At 37.5% G+C, this 22,189-nt stretch overlaps 2 protein-coding genes across 6 annotated transcripts in view; one reads left to right on the forward strand and one right to left on the reverse strand.

Moving 5' to 3' along the window:
- Positions 1-22,189, reverse strand: part of MESR3 (misexpression suppressor of ras 3) — a 398,359-nt gene that overhangs the window by 330,794 nt on the left and 45,376 nt on the right. The gene's annotated exons all lie outside the window — the stretch shown is intronic.
- The window catches only part of IFT46 (intraflagellar transport 46), a 161,302-nt gene that overhangs the window by 88,996 nt on the left and 50,117 nt on the right, over positions 1-22,189 (forward strand). The window lies entirely within an intron of this gene.

The raw sequence follows: 22,189 nt of genomic DNA on the forward strand, positions 1-22,189 counted from the left end.
TGGGAGAAGGGGCAAAACTCACACGGAATTTTTGCTTAGAATTGGGCTGATAGTGCATAGCGCCACTACCGCGCTAAACTCCATAAATAAACTCCAGAATAATCTAAACCAAGAACAATATATAAAGAGACGCCAAAGGGTAGAAACTTATCTCTGCAAATTTTTTGAGTTGCGTCAGATAATAAAATGTCGAAGACAAAAGTCAAAAGCTCAGGAAGCGTTTGCAATATCAAACTGACCTAGAGAGTTTTGATTTGTAATAGAATATATAAATTGTGAGTTCCAATAAGTAGCGAAAGAATGTGCAAACGATCACAAAGCAGTGAGCCACTGTGCACTGTATACCATATATTTGATATGTGAGCAGCCTTTGGCAAAAGTATATAAATTAAGTAGAAAGCGTTATCACATTAAAAGTGGTTGAACTACTCAATGTCTTACTCATAAAGTAAACAGAAGGCATTTATTGATAAAATGCAAAAAAACGTTGTGCAGTTGTGGTAGGGAAGAGGGTTTACTGAAATGGGATACAAAATGGAGAAGTATTTTTCAAATATGCTTTATTGAAATCGGTACATAGAAAGAAAATTGAGCTACAAGCCTGTTCATAAGGAACATGCCATCAACAAAGCATAGCCTTAGTAGGTACATGTAGAAAGTGAGTACATTCTGTCCGAAAGTATAATATAAGTAGCAGAAGCCAAATAAAAAAAGTTGTACGAAAACGAGACGTGGCTTTGGTCAAGTATGTTTACCAACAGAACGATAATCACAGGAGTGCTCCTTCGAATTCCAGTTCCGGTAAAAAAGGCTTTGGAGAGACTTACAAGGTTTAATCGAAACAGTGTGGCTTCGTCGGACCTGGGCCCGATCGTGTTATATGATCACGTATCGAAAAGCTGTTTCACTCAAACGATTAATATGAATCTGTAAAAAAATTCGTAAAAATTATAAGTTATAGATCTAATCAGTACTGGTAGCCACCGTTTCACATATTCTCCCAATCCGATGAACCATTTCAAAGCTTTTGCTCTAATGTAGAGGTGGGGTAAATTTATACATATCGAACATCCAAATCAATCGTGTGCTAACTTAAAAATTTTAAATTTCGAAGATATGAGGGCCTCCTGTCTTCCCAATTTAATACATACCGAACTTTATACTTGATTTACTAATACCTCCACTACGCATCGAGAAAAATAAAATTTGTATTGGCGCATATGGGGGAGTCAATTTTTCGCGTTTTCTGAACATTACGATATTTCGATTTGATCGCTGATTTGATCCAGGTGTGCAATATGGGAATTAATTAATCTAGCTACCATAAAACTATTTGCATTTACTTTATCATAGCAAAAAATTATATGACTAAATTGAATTACATATATGATTCACACTTAAAAGTAGTATTTGCATCCAACTTATATTTATTCTTGCAAAAAATACACCAATAGAAAATTCTTTTGTAATTATCGAAATACAAATGTTAATTATTTATCAAATGGAAAAGCTTGAAGCCGATCAACTAAGGTTTTGTTCCGTTTTTTTCCGTTATCTCTTGTAATTTTTTTTTATACCTTTCATGAAAATGAAATGGTATATTAATTTCGTCACGAAACCGAAAATTGTAAGTCCTTAAAGGAAAATAGATAGACCCACCATTAAGTATACCGAAATAATCAGGTTGAAGAGCTGAGTTGATTTAGCCATGTCCGTCTGTCCGTCTGTCCGTCTGTCCGTCTGTCTGTCTGTCTGTTTGTATGCAAACTAGTCCCTCAATTTTTGAGATATCTTGATAAAATTTGGTGAGCGGGTGTATTTGGGTGTCCGATTAGACATTTGTCGGAACCGACCGGATCGGACCACTATAGCATATATCCTCCATACAACCGATTTTTCAGAAAAAGAGAATTTTTGTAATATCTTACCCAATTTAACAGATTGAAGTTTCAAACTTCACCATATACTTTCGTATATTGCACATATTGTTGCTTGAAAAATTTTATGAGATGGGTCGTATATATAGTATATATCCCCCACAACCGATTGTTCAGATAAGGAACTTTTTGTAATTACTGCCCTATTTTAAGAGCTAGAGGCTTCAAATTTCAACGAATGCTTACGTATATAGCATATATTGTTGTCTGAAAAAATCATAGAGATCGGTTGTATATATAGTATATATCTCATACAACCGATTGTTCAGATAAGAAACTTTTCGCAATTTCTACCCCATTTTAACAGCTATAAGCTTCAAATTTCACCGATTGCTTACGTATATAGCATATATTGTTGTCCGAAAAAATCATAGAGATCGGTTGTATATATAGTATATATCTCATACAACCGATTGTTCAGATAAGAAACTTTTCGCAATTTCTACCCCATTTTAACAGCTATAAGCTTCAAATTTCACTGATTGCTTACGTATATAGCATATATTGTTGTCTGAAAAAATCATAGAGATCGGTTGTATATATAGTATATATCTCATACAACCGATTGTTCAGATAAGAAACTTTTCGCAATTTCTACCCCATTTTAACAGTTATAAGCTTCAAATTTCACCGATTGCTTACGTATATAGTATGCATTGTTGTGTCAAAAAATCATAGCGATCGGTGATATATATAATATATATATGATGGTATATATAGTATATATATATAGTATATATATATTTTTTTACGATTTCGGCCCCATTTTAACAGCTAGAAGCTTCAAATTTCACCAAATTCTTACGTGTATAGCATATATTGATGTCTGAAAAAATCATTGAGATCGGTGGTATATATATTATATACTTCATATAAACTGTCATTTTGACCCCTTTTTTCCGGCTAGAAGCTTCAAAATTCATCAAATTTCATCAAATAGTTACGTTTACGTCATATATTTTTGAAATACGTGATTCGTAGTCATAGTTTTTACATGCAGACCACAAAAACCGTGAAGCTTTGCATCCTCACACAGATTACCTACCTATTTTTTATTTTATATTTATCTTAAAAATCGTTTAGATATGTTCAAATTTCACCAAATGCTTACGTGTATAGCATATATTGTTGTCTGAGAAAATCATAGATACCGGTGGTATATATAGTATATATCCCATACAACCGATTGTTCAGATAAGAAACTTTACGCAATTTCCTCCCCATTTTAACAGCTAGAAGCTTCAAATTTCACTATATGCTTACGTATATAGCATATATTGTTGTCTGAAAAAATCATAGAGATCGGTGGTATATATATTATATACCCCATATAAACTCTAATTTTTACCCCCTTTTTACGGCTAGAAGCTTCAAAATTCATCAAATTTCATCAAATAGTTACGTTTACGTCATATATTGTTGAAATACGTGATTCGTAGTCAAAGGTTTTACACGCAGACCACAAAAAACCTGAAACTTTGCATCCTCACACAAAGTACCTACCTGTTTTTTATTTTATATTTATCTTAAAAATCGTTAAGGTATGTAGATCTGTTCACTATATATTTCTTATCTTACACATCCGATTATTCGGAGATTAAGAACGGGATAAGATTATTGTTCAGCCCCATTCATGAAAGGTATGAAGTCTTCGGCACAGCCGAAGACAGTCCCGTTCTTACTTGTTATTAATTGGCTTAGCCGTTGTGCCAATCATAGTGATTTAATCTTCTTTTATAATAATTCCTTTATATATTTCTGAAAATACGAACGAACAACTTAAATAGAAAAAGTACTGAAATATTATCCGTGTTTTTTATACATGTGTTGTATACATTCATATTTACGACTAAAAAACACGCCTCGACATTTACACATAGTAGTAGTGTATGGGGAAATAGTGGAGGCACAAACCTTTTTGGCCATATTGTATAACGCGTACCAAAATTGGAAGTCGATATTAGTGAAGACACACACTTTTTAGTACTAATTTATGCACTCAGCAGCCCATATAAAGTTTAAGCGCATATGTATTGTGACGAATACTAGCAACACTAAGGGGTACTATCATCTCTAAGCCGATACTGAGCAGTGACTTGTATGCACATAACCAAATTAATCATTATGTCTACACATATGTCCATACAAGCAGCGGAGAGCAACGCACAAACACATACATATATGTGAGATACTCCTAAAAGTAGGCAATAATTTGTGCAAGTATCACTCACATATACACGCGCATATGAGAAGCTATACACGTGCATCTGTAGTTATAATTTTATAGCTAGTAACTAAGTAAATTCTGGAAACGCCTTGAAGTATGGAACGAGGAAATCGAAGAGTATAAAAGAGCGCAATCTGAGCAATCAGCGATGAGTTTGATTTAAGCACGCTATCTGTCGAGAAGTAGTAGTATTATGAAATATTTGAATAAAGGCTATTTTGCATTATTTAATGGTGGAGTTATTTATTCAACAAGTTTAGTGATTCGAACGTTAGTAGAAGTTTGCAAATAAGCGGAATTTCAGTAAATTCGTAACAATTGGTGTCAAAAGAGGAATTGTTGAGTAAATTCCGAAGATTATGAATACAACTTGGACATGGCAAAGTTGAGTGAATTAAAGATCCAGCAACTGAAAAAGGAGTTGGAGAACCGTGGATTGAATACAACCGGCAATAAGATCGAACTTCAAGCATGGCTACGAGAGGTAATGGAGTCGCAAGGAACTGATGTGGACGAGTATGTCTTTTATCCTGATGGGGACGAGACAACAACAAAAATTGAAGACAAAAACGAAACAACGCAGACAGTTACGAGCACAGACTTGAACACGATTTTGGCTGCAATATCTGCTCAAACATCGACAATGGCATCCCAACTAGAAGAACAAAAGACAAATATAACATCTCAACTGGCAGAACAGAAGACAGATATGGTATCCCAAATGGAATCACAGGAGACACGTATAACATCCAAGATGGAAACACAACTAGAACCCAGGATAACCGTATAACATCCAAGATTGAAGCCCAGGAAAGACAAATGTCATCTCAACTAGAAGAACAGAAGACATATATGGCATCTCAACTAGAAGAACAGAAGACATATATGACATATCAGTTGGCTGAGCAGTTAAAAGCACAGGAGGCCCGCATATCCTCGCAGCTGGAGGCACAGGAGATGAGGGTATCATCGAAGCTGTAGGCCCAGGATACAAAAATTTTACAGTTTGAGGAAAAAATCGAGGCCGAGGTGGATGCTTTGAGAGGACGTATCGAGCAGTTGCAACTAAATCGCCCAGCGAGTAATCCAAAGGTAAAAAAAACCAGGTCTTTAAGCTACAATTTGAGAAGACCGCAACAGTGAACAACTGGAATGCTGAAGATAAAGTTGCTGCGCTCTTCGTAGCATTGAAAGGACCAGCTGCCGAAATCTTACAGACTATTCCAGAGTACGAACGGAACAGTTATGACGCATTAATGGCTGCTGTAGAACGAAGGTACGGAAGCGAACACAGGAAACAGATATATCAAACAGAATTGCAAAACCGTTACCAAAAGCTAATGAGACATTGCTAGAGTTTGCTTCGGATTTTGAAAGGTTGACTCATTTGGCAAATGCGGACGCACCCGTGGAGTACCCCAAGAGGGTAAAAATCCAGAGTTTTATAAATGGTATACGGAACGTCGAAACAAAGCGAGCTACATACGCAAACCCAAAGCCAACATTCGCAGAAACGGTATCACATGCTCTGATTCAGGAAACAGCGTCGCTTCTGTGTAAGCCTGTTTTCAAATCACGCCGTGTGGAAGTAGAAAGGCCAGAGTGGGTAGACGCAATTTTAGAAGCATTAAAAGGTACGCAAACAGAAGAATAATGGTGCAATGAAATGTTTCAAGTGCGGTAACCCAGGTCACATTGCTCGTCATTGCAGCACCGGTCCTGGTAGTTCCAACTTGGGTGGCCGTAAACGCAAAGCTGGAGGAGATAAGCAGGAGCGATTCAGATGTAAAGATCGCAAACTTGCCCCAGCTATTGAATGTCCTGTGATATCTGTGTCGCAAATTGGAAGGAAATCAAGCAGTCTTACCGTCAGAGGGAATGTCGATGGCAAAGAACGTGTACTGACTGTAGATACGGGCGCATCTCATTCCTTCATTCGATCCGATTTGGTCAACAGGAGAGTAAAGCCATTACCTGGAGCAAGGTTGCGTACGGTCACTGGCGAGTATAACCAAGTCCTGGGAGAAGTGATCTGTGAATTCTTAATTGGGAAGGTCATGGTTCTACACAAATTCGTTGTGGCGGAGATCTTTGATGAAGTCATATTGGGAATGGATTTCATAGTTGACCATGACATCAGCATCGATCTGCGGAGAAAGATTATGCGCTATAAAAACAAGGATGTGCCACTTAACTTCAGTTTGGAGAAAGGGTTCAGCAGTAAGCGAGTGCTGGTGGAGGAGATTCGACAGAGACCCCAAAAGTCAAGGAAAGTAGATCGGGCAAAGGTTGATGGAACGAATGGGCCAAACAAATCAAAACCGAAGGAACGACAGAATTTTCCAGAAAGAATGCAAGGAGGGTTTCAAGCCAGGGCGCACTACTGTTGGGAAACGTCGGAACGATACTGATTATGTGAAGCCAATGCGTCAAGAGCAAGCTCTACAAAGTAGTTCATTGGCCAAACAACAGAGTGCGAGGGAACGATCCTGGATAATGAGTAGTAAGATGAAACGCAGGTACGATGAGAACAATAATTCGGAAGGTTTCTTGGAGGGAGATTTGGTACTGTTATACAACCCTCACTGGCGGAAAGGTGTTCCATCCAAATTTCGGTGCAGTTGGGAATGCCCGTACAAAGTTGTGAAGAAGATCAGTGATACCATCTACCGCATACAAACCATTGGGAAACCATGAAATAGAAGAGTGGTACATTTGGAGATGCTAGCGGCATTTAGATCAGGAAATTTGTCCGATCGGGATGATCAGACTTAGGTGGAGGGCAGTGTGACGAATACTAGCAACACAAAGGGGTGCTATCATCTCTAAGCCGATACTGTGCCGATACGATGCAGTGACTTGTATGCACATAACCAAATTAATCATTATGTCTACACATATGTCCATACAAGCAGCGGAAAGCAACGCACAAACACATGCATATATCTGAGATACTTCCAAAAGTAGGCAATAATTTGTGCAAGTATCACTCACATATACACGCGCATATGAGAAGCTATACCCGTGCATCTGTAGTTATAATTTTATAGCTAGTAACTAAGTAAAATCTGGAATCGCCTAGAAGTACGGAACAAGGAAATCGAAGAGTATAAAAGAGCGTAATCTGAGCAATCAGCGATGAGTTTGATTTAAGCACGCTATCTGTCGAGAAGTAGTAGTATTGTGAAGTACATGAATAAAGGCCATTTTGTATTATTGAATAGTGGAGTTATTTATTCAACAGTTTAGTGATTCGAACTTTAGTAGAAGGTTGCCAATAAGCGGAATTTCAGAAAAGTCATAACAGTATATACATTAGAGTGGGTCAAATTTTTTCCCAACAGGAGTATAGCAAAAACGTAATCCTCATATGATTCTAAGAAAAATTGCTGAAGACACCATAGCTCTAAATCCGATTTCGAGTCCCCTGTTGCAAAATAGATATTTTGCCATATGAATGTAGGGTTTGGCCAAAAAATCATCATAGCTTCTGATAGAATTATATTGGACTCACTTTAAAGGTATTTTACGTAAATTTCAGAATCTGTATTAATATCTATAGTTTTTTTGAATTTTAGTAGAGATATCAGGCTTAAATTGTGAGAAATTAGCCTAAAATGAACTTTTAACTACTATGTTATCATTTTTAACAAATTTCTTAAGGAATTTTTTTTTCTTTATAGCTAAAATAAGTTCAGAACATTTCCAACAACCTTCATTCAGACAGTTTCTCTTTTTTCGAATTCGTTTTAGTAGAAAAAAATGTTCAAAAAAAAACCTATATTTTCAAGTAGTAAGCAAAAAAACACAATGTTTATAATTTGAATGTAGTCGCAGCTTTTGACTAATGCCCGATTTTGCAGTGCGAGTTGAAACTACAGTTAAAATTGACTGCCACTTTGGCCACTTAAGCTAAGATGAGCAGCAAAATTTTATGTTATCGAACAAAGTGGCAAGATTAAACTCTAGTCAACTTTAACTGTAGTTTAAACTCGCCCTGAAGAACCGGGCAAAACTGATTTAAATAAATTAAGCTCAAATTTCAGCGCTGTTTGTACAAGTGCGAGTATCAACTGTACCGTTCTGCCTCCCATCAGCACAAGTTTGGGGGTAGTCATTAAAACTGTAGTGTAAACTTTACCAAGTAGCGCGACTAACAGCTGATCGCTCAAAATTTGCACACACACACAAATACCACTAATGGCCATATTACGGAAATCTTTAGAAAATTCAAGTTAAATTTTTAAACAGGCGTAAAATGTTATAATTTTGGAATATATAGCATCAAGGACACCTGAATTGCAATAATTGAAAGAAAATGTTTGCTTATACTCAAATATTTAATTATTTTTTTTAAATTTATCTTTAATATTGATACAGCGATTGAAGGTATATTGATCCAATGCAACTCTGCTCTTCCCACTGTTCTTCATTTCACTCCATTCGAGTGTCCTCTTTCACCGAATTCGAGTGCGTTCCGCTCTATTCGCAACACAGCCTCAATTTAAGCTGCCAAACTATAGTAAACAATGCTGTAGTGCGATACTGTCGCTTTACGTCAGTGTCTGCAATTTTTTCTGCAGAGAATTTTCTAATACTAATTCGCAAGGAAATAAAATTCATAACTCTCAAAAATTTCAATTCAAGATAGTTTGTCAAAGAACCCTTCCGTTGTCAAACAGTCGGACTCAAACGCTTGGGTCCATATCAAAGAGCAAATATACTTTCAACACTGGCAACACCCCTAATTTCCCTTCATGGCGGCATAACAGCCTAAAGTCATAAATAAAATACATGTTATAATATAATTTATCAAAATTAGAGTTGTATAACTTACAAATTATGACCAACCAACAGCAATAGCTATTAATAATGCAATTAATAACATTAATAATACGCAACAAAGGGTGACGCATTTAAGATGTTAGGCACAAAAATTATTAGAGCAATTTGTACGCAGTTTTTTATTTTCAAAAGCAATTAAATACATATTACTTTTTAAAGCGGAAAAATGAAACTTAACAGCAAACAGCAACAATGTTTAAACAAAGTACCAAGAAGGTGCTATGTGCGGTTGATAGCACTAAATTTTGCTATTCATTATTTTGTGTCGAAACGCGAAGAGTTTTGCGTTAACAGCTGAACAAATTTAAAGAATATTTGTTTGTGTGTCTGCACGTGTACCTATTTGCTAATGTCTATGAAGTATGAGTATTTATGCATACAGACCAATTCTAAATATTCTCGCGGATTTTTTTATTCTCGCGGAAAAATTCCTCCAATTCTGTTCTCCTAGGGAGAACAATAATTGGGGAATAGTAATTTCGAATTTTCGAAGTCAGCTGTTTTGTCAGTTGAAATTTCTTTGCACATTTCTTATTTTGTTTGAAAAATTGGAAAGTTTAATTCTTGTTGCAAATTTGTTGGAAATTAAAAAAATATAAACAATGCACAGTATTTATTGCATTTCATGTGGTATTCGTTGAAATGAGTAATGAATTGGTGCCACAGCAACATCAACAGCGGAACATAAGACGAAGACGGCCGCATAACACAAATCTGCCGGAGTTGCCTGCTTTCATTCAGCAAAGCAATTTTCTGGCGGCCAAGTTGAGTTGAATTCGTCCTTCGTCATATGCCAAAATCTATTTAAGCCTTATTAAAAAATCCTTGCGCAATTTCTGGATGGCAGCATCAAATATAGCAAGAGCTCTTCTGTTGCTTATGATATACTCTTCGACTTAAAATAAAGAATATTGTGGTAGAATGTACATATTTTAGCACAAATTTGTACAAATAAGTGTTCCTTATTAAAAGAACCAATTTCCTTTAACTATTTTGATGCATTCCCTTTAATTTAAGCAAGAAAACATCGAAGCAAAATTGTTCAACCATTTATATAATTTCCACACATTTTCAAGTTGTCAGCAGCTGCATATAACGAGCATGAGTGGAGCATATAAAACTTTGTATATATGTATTTTTAAACACAATTTAAAATGAATTACTAAGCAACTGTGTAAGCTTTCTAATGACAGCACAATGTTTATAAGTACCAACGAGGAAAACAACAAAGCCGAGTGCATGAATTATGATATGAACTTGACCTTAAACGCAGCCGGTTTCTTTGTCGTTTCAAATAAATGTATGGAAGTATGCATCTACAGATGTACTATAGAGGATTACCGAGTTTTTTTCCAATGTGACTTAACATTGCGTCCAAATTTTTCAAATATGTAGGTGTTTTCAAATTTATAATAATAAGTTTATTGAAAATTTTCATGACAAAACAACAAAATGCATTTTTTTTAATTTCGGACAGGTGGCAACCATTTGAAACCATATTAAATAGCAACACCTAAGTAACAGAGCTTAGAAGATATTGCCTTACCTAAGTAGAAAACTCTATCTAAATGGGTCGAGCGGTTTTCGATCCAACATACAAAGGGGGAACTATAATAGGGATATGCGGCAACCCTAGGAGGAAACTCGGCTTAAAATATTTCTGTTGTTAAATTCGTAGTGAAACTCAAACATTCCAATTAGAACCATTCAAGTAAGCTTTCAGTATTAGGTTGTTTGGTTGAACTGGCAAGTCAATAAAGACCTCATATAGACTGAATGTGTCCATAGTGTTACCAGAATTTGTTTAAGACCAAACGGAAAAACCTTAACTAGCTACCAGGACTTATGTTATAAAATAGATCCGTCCTCTTGGCGAATACTGAAAGTTTTCTAGTACCTAGCTTGATAGCTGCCTTGAGCTTTGAACATTGCCTGATACAAAATTGTTCCCAAATTAGCCAAGCGGAATAATAGCGGAAAAATAGTAATAGATATACAAAGGAAAATATATAATAGCGCTTATTGGCAAACCTGGACATTTAACTTTTTTAATTGCTAATAGGTGGAAACCCTCTAAAGATGTACTCAGTAGCATGTACTCAGTGCTTAAACTGAACTCGTGGCCAATGGAAAAATATACATCAAATAGGTCAAGCCGTTTTCGAGGTAGTTGCGGTTTTATGTATAAGGAAATAAACTGAATAAAGCTAGGTGGCAACTTCGGTGGGAAATATTTTTGTATAAATGCCCCTATTTATGCACATACGCATGCAATTGTCGATAACTAATGGGTAAGAGCGCAGCGAGGAAGGGAGACGGCTACGGGCAACTCTGTACGCGTTACCTTGCTTCGTCGTCCTTTCGCCTGCAATCGGAAAAAAGCAATCTGTTGCCGAAACCGTGTATTGACAAGGCAAATACGTCCTAAAATACCTTCCGTCTGATATCCATATTGGTGCATTTTAGAACTAATTTGAACGGCTCCGTAAAGAAAAGACGGAAAACTTAATTCCCCTCTTCAGAAGCTGCCAGAACGAGCAGGAAAAGAAGTAGATTAAACCCTTTTTTTTTGCTGATGTCCAGGTGCGATTTTTTCGATAGTTCTACGGAGGTAGAGGTCGTTAATCTTTCACTTCAGACTTCAGCTTAAAGTCATACAAGAAATCAAATTGTTTTATAGGGATTAATTAGAAACTGTCTTTTCGCGTTTCCCAACAACTATAGTCACAAACCTAATCACATAAAATTTCACCGAAACAACGAACTGCCAACACATGGGTCGGTGCTTTGTGCTGCGACTACGTAACACTTTATGTTACGGTAAACAGGTACAAAGCGGGCTAGGCTTAGCTGCTAGAGCGTATATGGATAAATCAGTGATTTTTGCTGCTACCTATTGCTCCTCCGCTTACTGTGACATTTAGCACTAGATAGCAGAATAAATAACGCGTTTATATTGTCGGAGCGAATTGTTCTGTTGTGAGGAGAGTTGTGATTGTGAAATCTCTTCTGTCGCTATCTAGACACAGTCCGTATAAAAATCGGTGCAGCAGAGAAGACACAGTCACAGATCGCATTGTTCTTCAAAAATCGCATGCGCTGCCAAATCTAACTCGATGCTCTCCAAAGAACTCGTTTAAAAGTTTAAGTTCTTTTTAGAAGAGTGGAATAGTGTAATTTTATTTCGCACTTTAAAAAAACTTAGACCGGAAAAGCCTAATAATATACCTTCAGATTCAAAAAGAACTGGTCGGAAATACATAATAGTTCTTTTTTACGTTTAGGGTCCATTAAATTTGGACGATATTTAACATTTTCACTAACGCACCATGAAAGCCGCACTTGTCACACTATATAACACTCATTTTATTACATGAAACAGAACAGATTGTATGTCATCAAATATTTCGATTTCTTCATTTGTCTGCTCAGCTCTTTCTCTACTTGTGTAAACTAGTTCTTTTTGAACTTTTTGTTTAAGCTGCTTATTCGGCATTCTTTTTGCATTGCTATTTGCCGGCCTTTACACATTTTGGTACTTTTTTCTTTTGTACAAATGTATGCGAGTGCCGTACCGTCTGGCCCACATTGTGACCCAATTCGCCTTGAGTACAATGAAAGGCTTATGATGAGTGACTTTGAAGTCGACCGGCTTCAGCGGTCGTTCCCGTTGATGCGCATAAAACGCTTTTGAGTGCAAAAAACGAAAACAAAGACCAATGCCAAAAAATAACATTGGTAAACTAATAACAACGTTGAAGTAAAAGAACAAAATTGATAAATTGGATTAAGCTCTTGTGCGGTATCTTCCAAAATACCACTTGCCGGTGCTTCGTTAGCTCTACACTTAGCCGTGCTCTTGTTTGATTAACCATTCGAGAAGTTTGTGATATTTTCATTCACATTCAGAACAAATGATTTGATTGCGGCTTATTAAAGTTGTTTGTGTTTCCACATTAAAAAGGTGGAATGAAATGTTTGTAAATACGGGGATCCTTTTATGAAAGCACCACTGTGAACCACCAATAGAACAATTAATTGCTATAGGGGAACTAACCCATTAGATGGCATACCAGATGTGACAGATACAGAAAGGCGAAACAGCGTGGAACCCAGCAAGGTCAGTGTTGGTACACTGCTTTAGCGGAACGAATTGCTTAAGTAAGGCTAATATAAGATACCGAAATATCTTATAGTTATCTTTAGGGACTAGCTGAGAGATCGGTACTTAAGATATGCAACGAATAATAGTATAGAATCAGCAAAAACGGATATCTGCACGTGAAGGGGATCTCCGCTATCATTAATATCACGGCTGTGGCACAACAAAACCGACTGCTGAGCGGAATATCACGCTATCTCGGCTCCCGCTCCAAAAACGTCCTATCTCAGTAAACGGTTGAACAACGCCCTGCTCCAGAATATTGTTTCAAAACCGCCCTATCTCAGATTTTGGTTGAAGAATGCCCTATCTCAGATTTCGTTTTAAAAATGTTCTATCTTGACTCAAATTCAGGGAAACTTCGCTTATTTTACACCTTCTACTAACGTTCGAATCACTAAACTGTTGAATAAATAACTCCTCTATTCAATAATGCAAAATGGCCTTTATTAGACTACTTTCAAAATAACACTTCTATTGCTCGCCATATAGCGTCTTAAATCAAACTGATTGTCGTGCCTCTTTTGTTGCTGCCTTTTATACTGTCTGGTTTCCTCGTTGCATATTTCTAGGCTTTTCTATTCTAGAATTTACTAGTTAGTTATCAGCTATATAAAAAAAATTACCAGCTATAACTACGTTTGTAGCTTCTCATATGCGCGTGTATATGTGGTTGATACTTGCACAAATTATTGTCTTCTTTTGTGAGCATCTCCGATAAGATATATGCATGTGTTTGTGCGTCTCTTCTCCGCTGCTCGTATGGACATATGGGTAGACATAATGATTGATTTAATGATGTGCATACAAGTCACTGCTTAGCATCGGCTTAGAGATAATAGTATCCCTTAGTGTTGCTAATATTCGTCACAATACATTTTACCACTAGCTGGGATGTTTACGAACAAAATTGTGATATGGCGAAATTCAACCGAATTCTGAAATAGGGCGTTTTTGAAAAAAAAGTTCTGGAACAGGTTGTTCACACGTTTACTGAGATAGGACATTTTCGAAACGGCAGCCGAGATAGGGTGATATTCCAATAGGCAGTCGAAATAAAAAAAACGCAGCTCAACGTAATATTTGGTTGTTCTAGAAAGCTAGTCCACCTTCGCGAAGCACGTTCTATAAGACTGCTAAAAGGTTGTGAAAACGATGCGAGCCGAGGTAATTCTAGTTCAAGGCCTTGTATAAGGCTGCTGCTTGCATCAGCATCGGATACTATACTATTATAGGGTGCAGAAATTTGGGCGGTTGGAATAAAACACCGGAATAACCGAACTGTTCTCAACTCGATCCAAGGCAGATAGACGATTTTTCTTAAGCGCAAGGTTTTCGCAAAAGCTCTCCTAATCTTTGGGAAACCATGACGATATAGCTTCACGCTGAGGAAAGAGAAGAAATTATACGGCGCTGAAATGAGTGGAGATATTGCTGCCGTACAGATGCGGGAAGAATTGATCCAATGATAGCAATAGCTGTAACACGGTTACTTCGATAAATACCTCCACAGAATGAGAATGGTTGAAAATCCGAAATGCTTATAATCTAAAAATATAGATGCCATACACACCATCTTCTTCGAAAGTAAACACAACGGAGGGTAGAAGGCACGAGATCACGTATCTCTGTTCATTGCTATCAAGAACAGGAAAGGTGACAGATAAAATAATGCCTTGCATAAAACATATCCTTCTTCCATAAAATAAAATAAAACACGCAATGAGCTTGCCTTCCACAACGTAGATCGCAAGTCCAAATTTCAAGACAGGTAACAGTAGAAAAACGTCAGTTTGCAGCTCTTCCAAGTGCATTTCTGTCTCGCCAAGCTTCTCAGCGAAATCCCATCTGCCATAGAGGAGGGGAAGCTACTCTGCATGCACTTCTCCGAATTATATCGCGCATTAAAGTTGTAAGCTGGAATGTTAGAGAGGAACGAGCTAATAAGTCGTACCGCCACAACTATGAGTGGGATTATCCCTCCAGCTTGTAGGGTTTTGCGGAGCTTTCGGCTTCATTTTGATAGGCAGTTGCTAACAATAGTGAATTTTCCTTCTAATTGCCCGGGTCTTATGGTGCCCTCCATTAGCTCATAGACACCACAGACAAATTCACTGCAAACAATACATTCTTGTGGCCTTTGTGAATATTAAAGGAGCTTTTAGGAATAAAAAAAACAAGTTGAATTAAAAACGCGCTCAACAGAGCTGGAAAATAGGGTAGTACAAGGTAGCATGTGCTCGGTAGCAAATACTCGACATGCAGGCACAGGCAATCTTCAGGGCTGAACTCTTTTCCCATTTCTGTGAGTTGGCAAAATAAACGTGATTGTACCAGAGCTCGATGGAAATGGGGTAAAGGTAATGGCATGCGCAGGGTTTTCGTTTTCGCTGTATTAGGTCCATTTTCCTCAACATTAAGTGCAATACTAGAGGGAGCGCTTCGAAAGCTACATGCCCGAGGTGCCAAAAGTATATGTAAACCCAAGAAGGCAGACTTCTTACAGGAAAATAGGCAGTAAGGACAACCTAGGAGCTGGGCTCATTATGTGAATTTCATCAGACCAAAACTCATGTATGGACGAATGGTTTGGTGGCTAGCCTTAAAATACTCAATAAATTACAGTTGGAAGGCTTCGGAGGAGTAATAGGAGCAATAATATCGTATCCAACTGACAAACTTAACAGTGGTATATTCATCCTCACATCATATTTTCACAGGCCTTCACTGAATTTAGGCATGAGCAGCTTGAGGTTTCGCTTACGGTCCGTCTTCTTAGCTCTGCAAAATATGTATCATACACGTTAGAAAAGTTGTAATACAAAATGTAAACCTGACGCATATTTGTCGCTCCACAGTTAAATAAACAAACAAATATTTGTATGACAAAGTACAACCAACGCGAATCACACAAAGCAATCAACATTTCAATGCAATAAACTTTATTATCAGTAATTTTCAATTTTCATGCAACCTGACTTAATAGACTTTTTCGAAATTCCCTTAAGCAAAACTCATAACCAAATACTCTCTTCGCAGGCCAATAAAATAAGCAAACATACAGACGGTACAATGAATGTGTATTTGGGAGCTTTTTATGACGTCGGCCCCAAAGCACGGTACAATTACCATTGCGTTTACACACACAAACATCGGAACTCGTTTGCTTTCGACAAAGATAATGGTGTTGACACTGGCGAATTCGGCTGGTATGCAAGTTATCTTAAGTAAGTTTGATTATCTTTTGAGCATTATATACAACAGGGCCCAAATATTTCATTTCGTTATTGAAGTAATTGTAGATAGAAATGGACTGGATAGGAATGTTACGGAATTTCGAGTTCGGTAAACGACTGATTTCGATATCGGTTACCAATGTTTTAAACGGTTTCATCGATTAGGCTTGGTAAACATCGATATTGGAGATTTCCTTCCGAGAGATGCATATGTCCTCCCTCACTCCTGGTCCTCGCAAAGGCTGACCAGCTTAGCAAAAAGTGACTGGATGATTCGACCTTGTCGTCTTTCATACAGGTAAAATAGCTGAGGCTGTTGAGGGTATCAAGGTGCACTGCTTGGAAAAACTTGTTTCTAAGAATTTTCGATGTTGCTTTGCCCGGTAATTGAACCCAGGACGTTCGGTGTGTCGGTAGAGCACGCTACTAGCACACCACGAGGGCCGCCAGTGCTCTTAATAATTATAGGCATTCCATCTACCAAATCGTTAATAGCGGCGATACGAAAGACGATACAGTGATCGCGCAGCTGGAATTCCTGTTTAACACCCCTCTTTCAAAGCTTGCCATCCAACTTAGAGCAACCTTTGACAAGTTCACCACACTTCCACCCAACATGAGCAATGAAGGTACCAATAATGAAGGAAGTCAGCGCACGGCCATTCGTTCTGCAAGGTACGAAGTCGAAGGTGGTCAACATTCTGCGGTGCCCATGATTCACAAGCTTACACTCTACGCCTCGAAGCCTTATTGTACGCCATGCTATCGAAACTTTGCCCGCAATATCAATTGGGTACCGACTTGGCATTGCTTTTATTGCCAGTTCCACCATATTTCTGACCTTGGAGGAAGTGCAAGGAATGATTTCAAGGTCCTTAATACTGTTCGATAGCAACAACAGTACTCCCCCACTTGAGGGAAAGTACCGTAAGTAAATCCTGGGAACTTGTACCTCATTGTGAGCTAAATCAGCTCCATTTAACTACTGGTCACGATACCTAGGCACCCCTGTAAAAATGCTCTTTATGTATTCTTAAATTAGCATGGCTGCCGATTGGTTAACTTCCTGAACAGGAAAGTCACAACCAGGAATTAAAAAAAGAAGAAGCAACTCCTCCCTGTGGCACGTCCTTTATCTGAGCCAGCGCTCCCGCAGCCACCCTTTTCACTGTTACTATTCTCCTAGTAGGTGGGATATCAAGGATAGGCAGACAATAGTCTCGCGGACTCGTTGCACGTTTTCATGTTAGCTCAAGCAGAAGTCCCACTTGGCTCTTCTAATCTACTATTTTAAAATAGCCAACTCAAGTTTGTAGAGCTGCCAGTTTGAGAGTAGTTTCTTCCTATTGGCTTTTTTGAAGGGTCGTTTACCGAAAGGTCTAAGGTCTCTAGGATCCGCCGCCCATCACAAAGGTTTTCCCATACTACAGTGAATTTTCAGTGGGCAGGAAATAAGATTGAACTTATCCAGCAGTTTCGAATAGCACCACTCCAACAGCGTGTTCCCCGGACATATATTCCTCCAGGAAACAATTAAAAACCGTCTTCTGCTTTCGATTCTGAGTGCGACGCTATTTCGTCGAACCTTAAAACTTCTACTACGGCTCCGATGTACTCACTTTCGTAACATCCCTGGTATTTAAGCATGAGCAGAGTATTACAAGCGAACGTTTACAGTTTCTAAAATCAGTAGATAAGAAATGAAACATCAAAGCTAACAACTCCGTAGTAAACAGAACGAAAAGGCCCAATGGGCATTGGGTTACTCATACCAATAAACTATTTTATGTAACTCAAGAGAATGAATGTTAGTCATTAGCGTTGACACGTCATGACTATTAATTTTTATGAATATGTAGTGAAGGAGGGCCAAAAACCAGCAATTATCAAAGAGATGGTATTCTTAGAAGCAGTCAGTAATTTCCAGTTATTATACTTAGATGCATATACGAGTATACTTCTCTGAATATTTTGAGGCTTTTCAACCTTGTCCTCCACTTTTCTTAGTTCTGGTTGGCAACAACCTACTCAAGAGACTCTTATCTAAAAAACGTAAATTGTAGATATCGCTGGAAAGTGTTGGCGACTTACGTACAGATTCATTATTGGCATGGCACTAAACACCATTCTGTTACATACTTATCAAGGCAACTGACTCAAAATAATTAAAATTTTATCAATAAGTTTTGTTGGGGGGCTATAGCTCGCTATTGCTGTAATCAAAACTAAATTTATGAGCTAACCAACAAATGAAAAGCTCAGGTCAGATTGCGGTTTCAGTTTTGCCAAGTGTTTCGTTCATGCTTTTAGCTTCATTGTTCATATTAATAACGGTTACGACTTTGTTCCGGTATAGGGAGAGTTTTGAAATGTTTGTATCATAAGATGATCATTAGGATCATTAGACACTTGAATTCAGGGATAAGTCACTTTGGATAGTGCGAGATAGAAAGCAGTTATCTAAACTTATAATGTAGAAGCTATAGTAGTAGTGCCGCAAGCATAAAAAATCAGAATTTGATGAAACTCGCATTATGGAGGAATCTTGAATATAAGCGTAAAATGTAGAGTGTAAGCGTAGTCTTTGTAAGTGGTATGCTATTCAAACTGGTCAAATCATTGTGATCAAAGAGATCTATTTCAACACGGACAACGGAACGAGCCAACACGCCATTAAAAGGAGGTACATCAAATACAATGCACTCTGCCTACTTCTGTCGCCGTGGGGAGAAGTTTGCTTCAATACTTCATACGCCACGTCGACGACGGCTACTAGATGACAGCTTCGAAGGGCTATTGCTTCTAAAAATTAATAATTCCCTATAGGTTTCATTTTATTTTTAATTTGCTAATAATTCAGGAGATTTTGAAATAAAAAGGTTTATTTTGATGATAATGTTACGAATATTAGCAACACTAAGGGTACTGGCATCTCTAAGCGATGCTAAGAGTGACTTGTATGCACATCTATAAATCAATCATTATGTATCTACACAAACGAATCAATCATTACGTCTACACATATGTACGTACACGCAGCGGAGAAGCAACTCACAAACACATGCAGATATCTTATCTGAGATGCTCCCAAATGTATGCAATTGTAATTGTGGAAGTGTCGGTCACAAATACACGCGCATATGAGAGCTACACACGTGCATCTGTAGTTATAATTATATACCAGTAACTAAGTAAATTCTGGAAGCGCCTAGAGGATGCAACGAGGAAATCACACAGTATAAAAGCAGCAACAGTAGAGACACGAGAATCAGTTTTGATTAAGCATGCTCTCTGTCGAGCAATAGAAGTGTTATTTTGAAAGTAGTCTAATAAAGGCCATTTTGCATTATTGAAAAGTGGAGTTATTTATTCAACAGTTTAGTGATTCGAACGTTAGCAGAAGATTGCAAATAAGAGGATTTGCAGTAAGTTCGTTACAATAAAATGCAATTTGTATACATTTTGTTACAAATAGTTTCAGGAATTCACTGAAAAAAATGAAGTCAGTAAGTAATTTCCCTAAATAACTCATAAGTCACGACTACAAAAAAGCCTTCAGACTTCATTTTTTTAGTTAAGTCCAAAACTTAATCATTGGCTGCATTCGAAATTTGAAGTCATTTACTTTGACTACCAAGCGGAAGTTGCTGCGATTATGGATGCGGTGGATGAAATGCTATCCAGTGCTACTACGGTTAGGGAATTCAACACATACTCTGATAGCCAAGCAGCTATCAAGGCCTTGAGTTCAACTACAGTGCGATCGAGGGTGGTCTGGGAGTGCCTCACCTCGCTTGCGATTGCATCGACCTATTTTATAATTAAGATTATCTGGGTCCCGGGACATAGTGATATCCCGGGCAACTGTCAAGCGGATCTCTTAGCCCGCATCGGTACAACTGAACCGGATGAAGATGGCTGTAGGGATTTCGGGATTCCGCTTCCACCTGTGGTTTGCTCCTCCATAGCTGGGCCTCGAGTCAGCTCAGCAAACGTTGGGCGGACACCACCTCTTGCAGGGTAGCAAGATCTTTTTGGCTGAAAGTGGATGGCAGGAAGCCTGCCGAAGTAATTGGGTTCACTAAAGCTCACCTATCAATGATCACTCGGGTTTTGACAGTCTCAATATACTAGAAACTTCATCCTGCTGCAGCTGTATGGAGGATGATGAGATGGAATCATCAAATCACTATATGCTTGATTGCCCAGCTTTTGCCAGAACTAGGCGAAACTACTTCGGTCGCGATTCACTTGGATCTCCCAAGGATTTATCCATGGTTGAGATCGATATCATTCGGAACTCCCTATCAGAGTAGCTACCACCAAACCTAACCTAACCTAACCTACTTTGATTTGAACTAAATTTCATTTGCATAGCGTGCATTCTTTTACAGCCCGGGTTGGGTACACTACAGCTGCGGTTAGGGCTCGATATACATTTCATTCATATTTAGAGTTGTGCTTTTTCGTTCATTTCAGAGATTCGAATCTTTCGTTCTTTTTCTGATGAACGAACAAGTTGTTCTTTTTGTTCATCTGTTCTTTTTTTTCAAGCAAATTTGATCAATGCTGCTCGCACCCGCGAAAAAAGCCAACAAGTATAGATGGGGGTGTGTATGCAGCAATGCTTTGTGTAGGTATATTTAAATGAGTAATGAATAAATAAGGTAATATATGTATATATTCAAGTTTAATAAATGTAATGATTAGTTTCTTATAAAACATGTTTTTCATAAATAGTCCATACATATATTTTTGTAGCAGTGTCACACAAAGATGACCACACATATCTTTAGTGTAAGTGTCATCATCGACATTCGTGCTCACTGTGAATTTCTGCGTATGTATGTATGAATTTACAATGTTCGCGAACGAGAAGAGAGAAAGAATAACATTAGATAAAACGAACTAAAAGAACAAATGAACTAAAAGAACAGAAATCGAAGATCTAGTTCACTTGTTCAGTTGAGAGACCCGGTCAATTGAACAAGTTCAGAACGAAATGACCCAACTCTATTCATATTATCTCCAAAGAATTTAAATATATTAGTGTAAAACCACCTTCTTCTTCTTAACTTTTACAGAAGCCCATTAAATTTGCACTTTCATGCGGAAAGTTTACAAATTATTTTATTAACGAATAGATTTTAAGATAAAGTTGCGAATTATGAGGACCATTAAATCACTAACTCAAAATGTTCAGCAATTTATTCTGCATCATCAAACCAAACCAAATTAATAGGTAATTATTTCTCAGTATTAAACATACAAACGAAATGCTTGATGATTAATTAAAAGGTACATAAATAAGTCAGCATAGATTATTTGTATTTTTTCGAATTTTTTGTTCTTTTTCGTAGGTCAACTTTATCATTTTGTCGGCTTTAGGCGGAGTTTAAACTCATTTGGTTTAGTAAAGTTGTTGTTGTCTTGGTTATTACTTATTCTTATTTACCTTAAAATTTAAAAATATTTATGATACATAATTATAAATAATTGCTATTGAATATAGGAATAGGTCGGCTAGCATTGAGGTCGAAGCTGGTAAACGCTAAAAACGCTAACGGCGACAAACTTTTAAATTAGCGGGTAGAAAATCATAATTATTATAAAATCCCTCTTTTCTTTCTTTGTGACTGTAAAATCACTGACTTACTAACGCAAGTTTAAACAGTTATAAGCAAAATATTTTTTATTCAAATATAGAATTTAATACATCGGTCACTAGGTTAGCACCATTTTCGCGCTTGAAACACCCATATCTAATGCCAATGAATGAATC

This window comes from Eurosta solidaginis, chromosome 2, assembly GCF_040869045.1.
Source record: "Eurosta solidaginis isolate ZX-2024a chromosome 2, ASM4086904v1, whole genome shotgun sequence".
Taxonomy (NCBI): Eukaryota; Metazoa; Arthropoda; class Insecta; order Diptera; family Tephritidae; genus Eurosta; species Eurosta solidaginis.